The sequence below is a fragment of the Electrophorus electricus genome, chromosome 1 (assembly GCF_041902795.1).
Source record: "Electrophorus electricus isolate QZ-2024a chromosome 1, ASM4190279v1, whole genome shotgun sequence".
Taxonomy (NCBI): domain Eukaryota; kingdom Metazoa; phylum Chordata; class Actinopteri; order Gymnotiformes; family Gymnotidae; genus Electrophorus; species Electrophorus electricus.
The window spans coordinates 29,797,926-29,810,128 of record NC_137497.1 but is presented as its reverse complement, the minus strand read 5'-3'; positions in this window follow the sequence as shown (position 1 = coordinate 29,810,128).

Genomic DNA, 12,203 nt, shown 5'->3' with positions numbered 1-12,203 from the left:
TAATGAAATTGGTTTACGCTCATCGACTTTCTGTCCCGCTGTCAATTCACTTCACTTTTTATTTGCGACTGGGTTCCGCAATGCATCCTGCTAGGAGAAATCCACATGCTCAGAACTGGTAAACTCCATGTGAGTCAACAGTTGGAGAGGCTGAAGACTGGCCTCGAGGCGTAATACTGACCCCTGGCACCAGTGGTTTATATCAAAAGGTCTTCCGCTGCGAAAGCACTACTCTCGGTGTACGTTAGTCCAAGCCTAAGATTATTCTGTGTCTCTGGGTGCCGTAGAATTGAGTACGTAAAATCATGTCAAAATTACCAGGCCTTAATAATATGTCCTTCATTTTTAAAAATATGCTCTTCAGAAGTGACATTACAAACATTTAACACACACTCTTAAATAGCAACATGCTGTTAAAAGCTGTTAAAATGATGCTTCATGAAGTTTTAACCAGTGGCAGTGGTCGCCAAGTTGGTTCTTAACGATCAGCCTTCTTTCAGAGTTCAGCACCAACCCACAGGTGGTGCAGGTCATTTTTGTAGTGTTCAGTTTTGCAGCTGATGATAAGGTTTACAGCGGAACTCTTGTAGGAAGGTGGGTCGTCAAGAATCGTCTAGTAACCTAGGTAGCTAAAATAGCTAATTACATAACGTCATTACAAGTCAGGTTTTCAGAAAGTGAATATTTCGATCATATTTGAATATCAAAGACTTAATACCACTTGCTATGCCTGCATTATTAGAAAACGGCGAGGATAAATAAACGTACGGAACTTTTTTTCTCTCTTTTTTTTACGCGCAAAATTAAGCGCCTTTGACTAGGCATGAATGACGCCCCAGCCGCACAGTTCTGATTCCGTGCACAAATAAGTTTTGCAAAAGGTCTACAGAGATCCGTGTTGCAAACCCGAGGCGGACAGATTTAAAGTTGCGCTGTCTTGTTTTAAGAGGTTCCTGACTCGAATTTGTGGTTGTACGTTCAAAAATGAGTTCGTGCACACATAAATATAATTGTGTTTACTTAATATTCGTTCACACATTGATGACTTTTTCCTCTGAAATCAAGTTTAAAAATACAATTGTGGCAACATTTTTGAGAGTGAAAATTGGAACATTCACGTCAAGTGCACATTGTAGTTTATAAGGTCTTGCATCAAAAGTAGAAGTACAGATTTTGTTTACAAGTTCTCTGATCAGGTCCTCCAGTCTCTCGAGTTTTGCAACATAATGAGACAACCACCCCAAACGAGCTTCTGCTTGTCACACTGCTGTAAGCAGGGATTTGACTGGGCATAGTCAGACCTGCAGCGTACCTACGCTGTTTTAACAAACCTGACATCGACAACATTCCTTTTCTCCTAACAACGATTCTGGGCTTAGGTTCTTTCGGAACAAGTTTGCGAGTAGCGAGACTTTTCATGTCTTTGTAGCGGAATGAGAAATGATTATTGATCAAGCCGTTACGCAAACGCTGTTTTTTTTTTCTCGGTTGCTGGAGGTATATATCTCTTTACGAGAGTCGTTTCTACCAGATCGCCACGTCTTCTCTTTAAGTTTTTAAACGGGGCCTATATGGGCCTCTTTACTTCGTGTTCTTCCGTGAGCTCCGTCCCTGTAGATTGAGTGAGAGAAGTGAGGAAAGGGCGACACGTTTAGCGGAGGAGACCCCCGTCGTGCAAATGTCAAGGCCCTTTCCAGTTTTTATCCGGAGACTTCTCAAAGCTTCGCATCTCTCTCCCAGACCGCACGACGTTAACACGCTTGGCCCTGGCAGTATTTCACTTCTAACAAACGTTCACATAAAATGCTACCGCTAAAGCATGTTGTATCAACCCCTCAGTGTGCCGTACTAAACAAGGACATGCCGGTCATATCGGTCTGTATTTTTGTGAGTCAGCTATATTCGCTTCACACTCGTATTGACTTCGGCATTCATTGTGTAAACCGCTGCATGTAAAGCGTAGAACTTTCCGGCGACAGAAAGGCAAAAATGCAGAACTGCAAAAACATTGCTTCGTCACAAGTTCATAAGCCGCACTTGTCTGTAATTATGGTGACGTTGTGTTCATCACGGTGTACAGTACTGTAAGTACATTGAACTTTTTGTACTTTAGTACTTTTTGCAACGTATGTTGGGATAACTGAATACTGTAATGAACCCTTATTTTCTTTTTCATATTTGTATATATAGGACAGCCTTTTGTATTATTAGCAACATTATATACACAGTCTGTCTGGTTTGAATGCAAATAATTAGTATAAGTGAAAAACAAAAAAACAGATTTACAGTTTTCCCTCAGTGCTTTACACATGTTTCAGAAAAAAACAGCATGTCTGCTTGAAAATGCAGCATCTCGGCTTTGGAAAGGTTCTGAATCTAGTCTGTGTGGACCTTCTCGGCCAGCCCAGGTTTTCGATCTGTCCCAGCTCCTTACACTCTTGAAGCAGGTAATGCAGATCTGCAGACCTCATTTCCTCGCACACGTTCCGCACACGTGGAGAGAGCCAAAACGAAGCACAGAATTCAACACCACAAACAACACAACACTCTCCTCAAAGTGACACATTCAGATCAAAATGTGACACACATGGATTTCTAACCAAACTATGTTTTCAGCACTGCACAGATAAACTGAGAGGTAACTGTCACATTGCAAAGTGCCACCATGTTTATTGAACACAAAGGCTAGAGAAAAATGACATATTTACAAATTTTATGGATTTATTTATCTGCTTAAAGTCAGGTTTGGGTTGGGCCATGCTCTGATCAGAATCGCAGTCTTAGACCTTGAAACTGCAAAAAGGGAAGAACCATCAGTTAGAGTACTGTAAGACATTGTGGAATAACACTTCTGCATTACATCACACATGATTCAACACGTCTAGCTGTTAAAAGAGGCTTCATGAAATGTTTTCATTTCTAAAAGCACCAAATTATAGGCACAAGTGCAGACACTGCACACATTAACTTGCCCCTCATATCCAGATTTTTCCCTCATATTCAGACTTTTGCCTCATATTCAGACCTGCCCCTCATGTTCAGACCTGCCCCTCATGTTCAGACCTGTCCTCATATTCAGACCTGCCCCTCATGTTCTGACCTGTCCTCATGTTTAGACCTGCCCCTCATGTTCAGACCTGTCCTCATATTCAGACCTGCCCCTTATGTTCTGACCTGTCCGCATGTTCAGACCTGTGCCTCATGTTCAGACCTGCCCCTCATGTACAGACCTGTCCTCATATTCAGACCTGCCCCTTATGTTCTGACCTGTCCTCATGTTTAGACCTGCCCCTCATGTTCAGACCTGTCCTCATGTTCAGACCTGCCCCTCATGTTCAGACCTGTCCTCATGTTCAGACCTGTCCTCATGTTCAGACCTGCCCCTCATGTTCAGACCTGTCCTCATGTTCAGACCTGCCCCTCATGTTCAGACCTGTCCTCATGTTCTGACCTGTCCTCATGTTCTGACCTGCTCCTCATGTTCAGACCTGTCCTCATGTTCTGACCTGCCCTTCATGTTCAGACCTGTCCTCATGTTCAGACCTGCCCTTCATGTTCTGACCTGTCCTCATGTTCAGACCTGCCCCTCATGTTCAGACCTGTTCTCATGTTCTGACCTGTCCTCATGTTCTGACCTGCCCCTCATGTTCAGACCTGTCCTCATGTTCAGACCTGTCCTCATGTTCTGACCTGTCCTCATGTTCAGACCTGCCCCTCATGTTCTGACCTGTCCTCATGTTCAGACCTGCCCCTCATGCTGCGATCTACCTCTTACATTCATACCTGCCTCTCATGTTCAGTTCCGTTAGCATTGTGTAACCAGTCGAGAGAAACTGTATAAAATTAAAGAAAGAAGGAAGGAAAGAAAAGCTTTTGAACGTCCGTGTGAAGCTGCATCATAACCTCGGCTCTGCAGGTGACGTGACCTGGAACGATCCTGTCAGAGTGGCTTTACAGATATGAGTTCAGCCATCAGGAAGAGAGAGAGAGAGAGAACTGCTCCCATTACCTGTGACAAAAAAATCACTTATTTACGATGTTACAAAAACCGGGCAGACACCGACTTACTAGTGTTAGGACAGAAAGGCCTAACGGTATCTTGTGATTTTTATGTTTTTATTGTGTGTCCATGAGTTTAACACGTTTAGGGGGTTTGTACAGAACTGAAAATGGATAAAGAGGAAACCTGTTGCCCGTTACGGCCGGTGATGCCGCTGAACAGGGAGAGTAGTGATCTCAGCTGCAGTGGCGGGCAGGGTGATGTCCGCATTGCCTGCCATGATTCATGTGACACTTCGCAGAGAGAGAAACTGTCACTAGGGGAAGGAGGGAGGGAGAGAGAGAGAGAGGGAGGGAGAGAGAGAGGGAGAGAGAGAGAGAGAGAGAGAGAGAGAGAGAGAGGAGAGAGAGAGAGAGAGAGAGAGAGAGAGAGAGAGAGGGAGGGAGAGAGAGAGGGAGAGAGAGAGAGAGAGAGAGAGGGAGAGAGAGGGAGGGAGAGAGAGAGAGAGGGAGGGAGAGAGAGAGAGAGAGAACAAGGAAGAAAATGAGGGAGAAAATGTCACCGATAGACAAGAAGAGAGAAAGAAATTGAAAGAGTCACTAAGAGAGAGAGAGAGAGAGAGAGAGAGTCGCTGAGAGAGAGGAGGGAGATGATTGGAAACAGAAAGACATTACAGTCACTGCTTTAACATTTCATCTGTGATTTATGACTCACTTTTCTCAGCACTCAGTCTTGCCTGGATAGCTGCATAATTTATATTAATCACACAAAATTTAGATCATTACTTTTTTTTTTTTTTTTAAAACACTTTTTCTGAGAGGTCTGGTGCGCTTTGCTTGGACCGGTCATCAGCCTGAGGAATGGCTGAATTTTAAAACTGGTCTATTTTTAGACCCCCACCTCACTCACCGTGTACTTAGAAGCACATCTCGGAGGACTTAATGGGAGTCCCGGACCTTTAAATTCCCCTCCGAGTTCAAACGCGTCCTCCCAAAGAGTCGACTTCCGTAATAACAACCGCTGAATGGACATTAAAAGAGTGGGATGGAACGATACCTAGAAAACAGGTTACGGGAGGTTAAATACCTGCCAGTCACACTCCCTGTGATTCGGCTATGATGAACCTGGATTGCTGGCGAAGCCTTTAAATCATACCCACAAGTCTGGGCGTCCGGTCATCCTAATGGATTTTTATAATGAATTGCTGCTTGGGGAAATTAAGCCGTTGAAGCACTGAGAATTTATTTAGATCAGGGTAGAGCGGAGGGTTTGGAGGCCGGCAGGAGGCCGTTTGACTCGCCTGCGATGACGAGTTGAATCAGTAACGGCTTTAAAAAAACCCCGCTATCAGTAAAGCTCCAAACACTCTTAAGATAATTCCATCCACGAGAAGGCTACCTAATATTAACCTCTGCGACTTCTGCGTCATCTGGCTTCGATTAAATTGCCCCTAGTTTAATTATTTGCGGTGCGCTATGCATGTTTGTGTGTGTGTCTGAGATACAGACGAGAGAGAGAGAGAGAGAGAGAGAGAGAGAGAGAGAGAGAGAGAGAGAGAGAGAGAGAGAGAGAGAGTGGATATTGATTGTGGCATGCTGTGACGACCCTTAAAAACTCAAATGTTGTATGTTATCTATTTATGCTTTTTAAAATTCAAGTCTTTATTAAACAATGCCAAGGATACCAGCCCAACCTGAAAATGGTGATTTACCCTTTACTGCACACCTCATTTACCCGTACTTATCTCTGGCGTATTAAATATTTAAAACACATTCTCCAGCAGTCAACAGTTTAACAATACTGAGGTGGCCTCAGCGGGTTGCAGAGTTCAGTTGTCTTACTGTAGTGTCTGTACAGTCTGTACAGATCTGCAGTTGTACTTTATATTTGGTCACATTTTTCCTTATTTCCTTATAGACTCTGCTGGTTCCAGTGCTGTGTCATTGCGTGTGTGTGTGTGTGTGTGTGTGTGTGTGTGTATGCCACACTACCGTCTCTGTCATTTTGGCCAGACACCTTCTCGCACGCTCAGATTGCTTTTCTCATGTAATGTTTGTGCGATGTACAGCGAAGTAAATCACAATTTTCCTCCGATTACCTCTTTCCTACGCTTTGTCTAGCTCTCCCTGTGTTGTATATTGTGCTTCTCTTGTCTTGCTAGATATGCCAGAAAGTTCTATCACATCACAACGATGGTGGCGAGGAGCCTGAAAGTGGATCTGGCTCTTGGCCTGAGAGTTCACGTTCTGCTGGAGCCATCGGGAGTGAGTCCAGCCCTCTGGCCCAACGCTCTCGTTGTGTCGGAACCTTCAGGAGTGGATGTGGCCATCGGCCTGAGAGCCCCTGCTCTGTTGAAGCCATCGGGAGAAGGTCCACGGCCCAGAAACCTCTCGTTCTGCTGATGCTTTCGTTTTCAGTCTCACGGATTTTATTTTCGCCCTTTGCCTGTCTTCCTTACCGGACTCCTCACCCGGCTGGCTGAGGTGATGTTGCGGATTAGGGCTTGAATTAGGATTTTGAAGCAAGGCATTTCCTTCAAGCACTAGAGTAAAGAAACTATTCCCAGCAGTGGCTCACAGAGCTAAGTAGAGCTAATTAAACCTGGCCAAACAGTGCCATGGCTTTTGTACACAACGACGCCGACTAAGCTGTTTCCCCTCTTTTGTTTCTGTAGTTTGACCCCCTTGCCCCGTATTCCTTTTCCTGTTGTTAACAGTTCTCAGCAGAAGACCCAGGTTAGGCCACACAGCTGTCTCCGGAAGCAATATGCCTGCACAGCCCCGAGGCTCCCCGCATTCAACGATAAGCCATAAACAGCCTTCGCTCCCTAACCCGGGGGGATCGTGGGGAAGTGTCTCATCTTTGGGTAAAGCATCCTGATAACTTCTATCCCAGGAACAAGAACAGGATAGAATCTTTTCAAGGTGCCTCAAAATCTTTGATACCTCTGGAACCATTTCTCTCTCTCTCTCTCTCTCTCTCTCTCTCTCTCTCTCTCTCTCTCTCTCTGTTTTGATAAGTAGTTCTGCAATCTCCGGTTGTGATTCGCAGACAATTAGTATGTTTTGTTAGGCAAAAAGACGTCCTCTCGCGGAGAACGCTGCGTCGGCGAACGTTTTCCTTTGTGTACAATTGCCATTCCGGCGTCGAACAGGCACAAATGTCAGGAGGTCTGTCAGAGGTCTTTGAAGTAGTCACTAATGAGACGTTCAAACTGCAGCTATTTCTGGTGAAGCTGTCTGGAAAGTTCACAGCTACGCTTTCTGACAACAGGAGAGGACGGGTGGAAAAGCTGTGAAGCACTCGACTTTAAGAAATGACGTAAAGTCTGACTTTCGGCTAAGCGAAGCCATCTGTGGGTCACGCGGGCCGATCCGTGCGTACAAACGTAAGCACCGTGTTGGCTGAAATTAATTTATTTAATTTCTTTGAATACAGTTTTTTTTTTTTTTCTTGCTTTGGAGCCTTTCTCAGATCAGAATTGAAACTCACAAAACCGCTTGTTCAATCTAGACATCTAGTCGCTTGTGCGTGTCTTGAAAACGATTTCTGAAAATGCAAATGCTTCAGCAAATTCTTGCAAATAATGATGTACAGTTGTCTGCCGTTCTTACATTATCAGTGGCTTATGCCCTGATGATCAGAATTCATTATGCTTGTCCTCTGTTGAATAGTCTTTCCCCCAAAATATCTAACTGCTAGGCATTAATTCATGAGTCATTACATTCAAAAGTGTTGTACCAGTTGTCACAATCTATCAAATATATTGTGCACTTCTAGGCATCAGCATTGATCCCTGTATTCTACAGTATTCTAGTTCATTGGTATGTTTAATTCTAACCTACTATACTGTACTTGGATATATTCTATGAGTAAATGACAAAGCACTTTTGTAAGTCGCCCTAGATAAGAGCGTCTGCTAAATGCCGTAAATGTAAATATATTGTTTTGTAAATGTATACTTTGGTAAATATTTCTTGAGCTGATGAATCGCTTGTAGGTGAACCTTTAACTTATGAGGGGGAATGTGTGTGTAAAGGGGAATGTGTGTGTGAAGGTGGTCTTGCACAACAGCCTGAACTTTCTTTTCTGTATCGCAATGACACATCTATTAACACTGCAACACAAACAGTAAAAGCATAAATGTGAATTCTGTCCAATCTCTTGCAGTCTCCTACAATAATGTGTAAGTGTATTGTTTAAACTGATAAATTCTTTGTGCATTTTCAATCATTGTCACCCTTTAGCCACCAGTAAATTCCTACACTGGTCCACTGGTATATTATTTTGACCATATTGTCCATAAACAATAACATACATTTGCTTGTGGGATGTTGAGAACGTTACAGGCTTTTGAAGGTAATCCATGTTGTGGTGGTCTTTGTACGAATTGTTTTAAGAGACAATGTTGATTTGAGAAATGTACTAAAGTGACTGAAGAAAAAAAAAAACTGTAATAAGCACAGAGTTTATATTTATCAATTCAAGGCCAGTAAGTTGAGAAGAGATGTGGGATTTTGAGTATGAGAAGCAAAGTGATGGTGTATTTATTTATTTTATTTTTTTAGAGATATACCTAACTGACCTTGAACTTGAAAGTTCCAGACAGAACTCGGAATGATCCGACATTTTCGGATCAAAACAACTGTTCTGCAACCCTCACGGATCCTCCCTTGCCTAGTGTCTTACTTTTGGAAAAGGAAGTGTGGTCAATTAGTGCCCTCTGAGACAACCTCCTCTTTCTCTACACACACACACACACACACACACAGAGTGGTGTTTGAAACTGCTGTGTTGTGCTATCTGAAGACATGAGATGAGAAGATGACGACACTCTCCACTCTCCCTTACACCCCCCCCCCCACACACACACGAACACACACATTCATATCACCATTTAAAGGATGCACAAAGGATTCCTTAAAGGCTCAGTCCTTATCTACTCCACTTTCCAGACACCCTGAACCCAAACTGTAGCCATGGTTGGGTCAAATCCTGATGTTACGTGTTGATGTTCCAGCCTTCCACCAGCCAAACAAGACTGGACCTGCAGTCAGCTGCTTCTGTGATCCGAGACCAGGCGCTGGCCCAGAGACTGGGCCAGCTGGTGTCTCCGAAGCCGAGTATGGAAGATATAGACTTGTTGTGTGGCCACATGTATCTGTTTCTGCCGTGCAGGGGCACAAAGTCATTATATTAAATTTGAACAGAGAAATGGGATATTTTTCAGCTCATACTTCTCAACCTTTATCAACCTTGTTGATAACTTTAGCACTGGCATGTCACTGCCCCAGTGAGGAAATAGTTTAATCTTTCAGAAACTACAAAATCTTGTTTATTCAGAATATGTTTTGAAAAACTGGAGGCTTTAATATTGCTCCATTACATGCCAAACACTTTTGCCCAGTTGAAGTCAATGAAACCTGATCCAAATCTTGGTTTGTGATGACTTCTTTCCCCACAGTAGAACATCGAGAGGATATAGGTGGCTATGCTGTTATTTTCCCATTTTTGAAAAGGAGATTTATCAGGGCTTCTTGACAGCTCAAACGATCATGCCATTGGACGGTGTCTAAGCTCAGTGAGAGGCTCCAGGGACAGAGGTAAGTCTCTCAGTACTAAAGCTATCGGCAAAGCTGTGCTGGGTGTGCTTCTAAATGGTGGGAAACAACAGTCTTAATAAGGTTTGTGTTGGAAAACAGCTCAGCGGGGCAGACGCTTCTGAATACTGTCGTGTGGGTTTGCTTGAATGGATGGAACTCAGGCAACGCTAGATGACATCTGACGCTTTGCTGCCAGGCATTGTCGTTAAAGTAAGGACACTTTTTTGTGCTAAACTATTTGAGAGAAACTATGTTACACAAGAGAGCCTCTTAATTCAAACGACCTTGTCGACAGACATTTTGGATCAAAGCAAAATGCTCTGTGCAAGCAGAGAGGCCACAGTAACAGTTTACTGTAGGGCTCCATTTAGAAGGCCACACGACACTCACGTAAGGCCTTGGTTACGACCAACTTAAACAAACATAAACATTTATAAGCGTTTATTCCACCAAGCGTCCGGTGCCAAAATGCCTGCTTTTGTCAACACTGAAACCAAGTTGACAGACAGCTGTTGACCAAGTTGACACGCCCGCCAATCAGAGTGCTTAATTCACCTCTCCGCAATCACCCAGGGACCAATCACTTGCTGATGATCATCTACACCGGTTCCTCCATTGTTCCCACCTTAATGAATCCCCACAGGTGCCCCCTTGCAGAGATGGTGCCGAGCCGGCCGGCTGCAGCTGTTTCTTAAAGACGAGCTTTTTTTTTTTTTTTTTCGTTTGGTCTTCGTGAAAATAAAATGATTTCGAGTTATCACTCGCTCCTGCTTTGTGATGTCACAACAATGACAAGCGATGCAGATTTTTTTCTTTTTTGTGATAGTAGGATGTCAAGACAATGTGTGGAGTGAAATTCGGTTTTTAGAATTTTTTTTGTTCAACTTGAAAGGTTGACTGAGCACAGTTATCATTGTTCACCAACTATAACATTTTATGTTGAAGGGTAAAAAAAATGCACGGTGATTGACAAAACCCATTTTGCTGTTTAGGGGCAATTATTTCCATATCTTATGTTGTGTCAGCATATCTTCTTTTTTTTTTTTTTTTTACATTTTTAACAGTGAGGGTAAAAACTGTCAAAAGCTTGACTAAAATATCTGTTAGCTGGCAGTATTTCATGTCATTGTTATGACAGTACAGTACTGACTTTTATTCGGTTTCACCTGCAGCCTCACTTGGCAAGTTGTGTTATCAGCATTATGTCATCCTGACATCCCCCAGAATGCTGAACTGCAAAGTCACTTGTCATAACGCGACGTCGTTCTATCCCACTCGGCGTTACGACACGTCCCAACGTCATGAAAGAAAACCCTGTGACTCGGCGTAGTTGTTATATCAACAAAAGCGGCGTTCAAGATAAGCCTTTCGAGATGTTTCTGTCTGCTTGTAATGAAGGGCGTATGTAGGTGTCATCTAGCCTTCTCAACGGTGCCCTTCAGTAAAGTATCACCAAGGACGCGCCGAATAAAACGACAGATAAAGGAGAAAAGTTTCTAACAGTGTTGAGAAGTTTGACACAGTTGGGTACAAGGTCACATGGGCACAAGAGGGAATATCGAACCTCCAGAGGGAGGGAGTTCATTTGTTTCAATTGGTTTATGAGATTGCTTTCGCGCAGCTGGATTCCTCTTATCTGACTTGTTGCAAAATGCAACATGCTGATTTATTCAGGAAGCCCAAACAAACAGAGGGAGCAGTTCCTTTCCGTTCGAGGACAGCCTGAAATTAGGTGTTGTTGTTCCGAGCTGTACAGTTTGCTGCTTTTAGAAGGCTCGCTGCCAGTTTACCTTTCAAGACAGAAAAGCGAGAACAAAGTGTCAGAGAGAAAGACAGAGGGTGAGAGAGGGAAAGAGGAGAAAAAGCCGAAAATGACAGCTGAGTCACAGACTGTGTGTGAGAGTGTACTTCCATGTAACGATAGGGTGAGGGATGGCACTAGAAAGGTATGTGTATATGTCTGAAGAAGCAAGAAACAGGAGGGAGCGCGAACAGGCACACCAAAGACAGAGCGCAGTCTGAATCACAGTTGGAATCACACTGTAATCTTGAATGACCTGTTTAGAAGCCTGGCGACGCACCCCAGAGCAGCGCGGCTAACGGATGGCGTTCCGTCACGGGAGCCGAGTCGATGGCACCCACAGGAGCGGGGCGGCCGAAAGGAAGAGGGGGGGATAAAAGCGGGAGATGTCGTTGGAGACCGGGACGGGATGAGCAAGGGACGTGCTTCAGACACCTCGTCGGACGCCGGCATTCACAGAGGCAGGGCTTTTTCGACAAGGTCAGGGAAGCATGGAGGAGTGACAGCACTGAGAATGAGTGACGGAGGAGAGAGGGAGGAGGGAGGGAGGGAGAGGGACAGACAGACTGAGAGAGAGAGAGAGAGAGAGAGAGAGAGAGAGAGAGAGAGAGAGCTATGCTTGTAATAGGTCTAGACACTCCGAGATGTGATATGTCTGGTTCAGCTCCCATGCAGTCACTGTACCTTTGTGTTACTTTTTCCTGCAGTAGATGGAATAAGCTCTATTGCCTTTCACAGAGAAGATGGATTATGAATTGAAATGCATTTTTAATACATCCTTCAACACACACACACACAC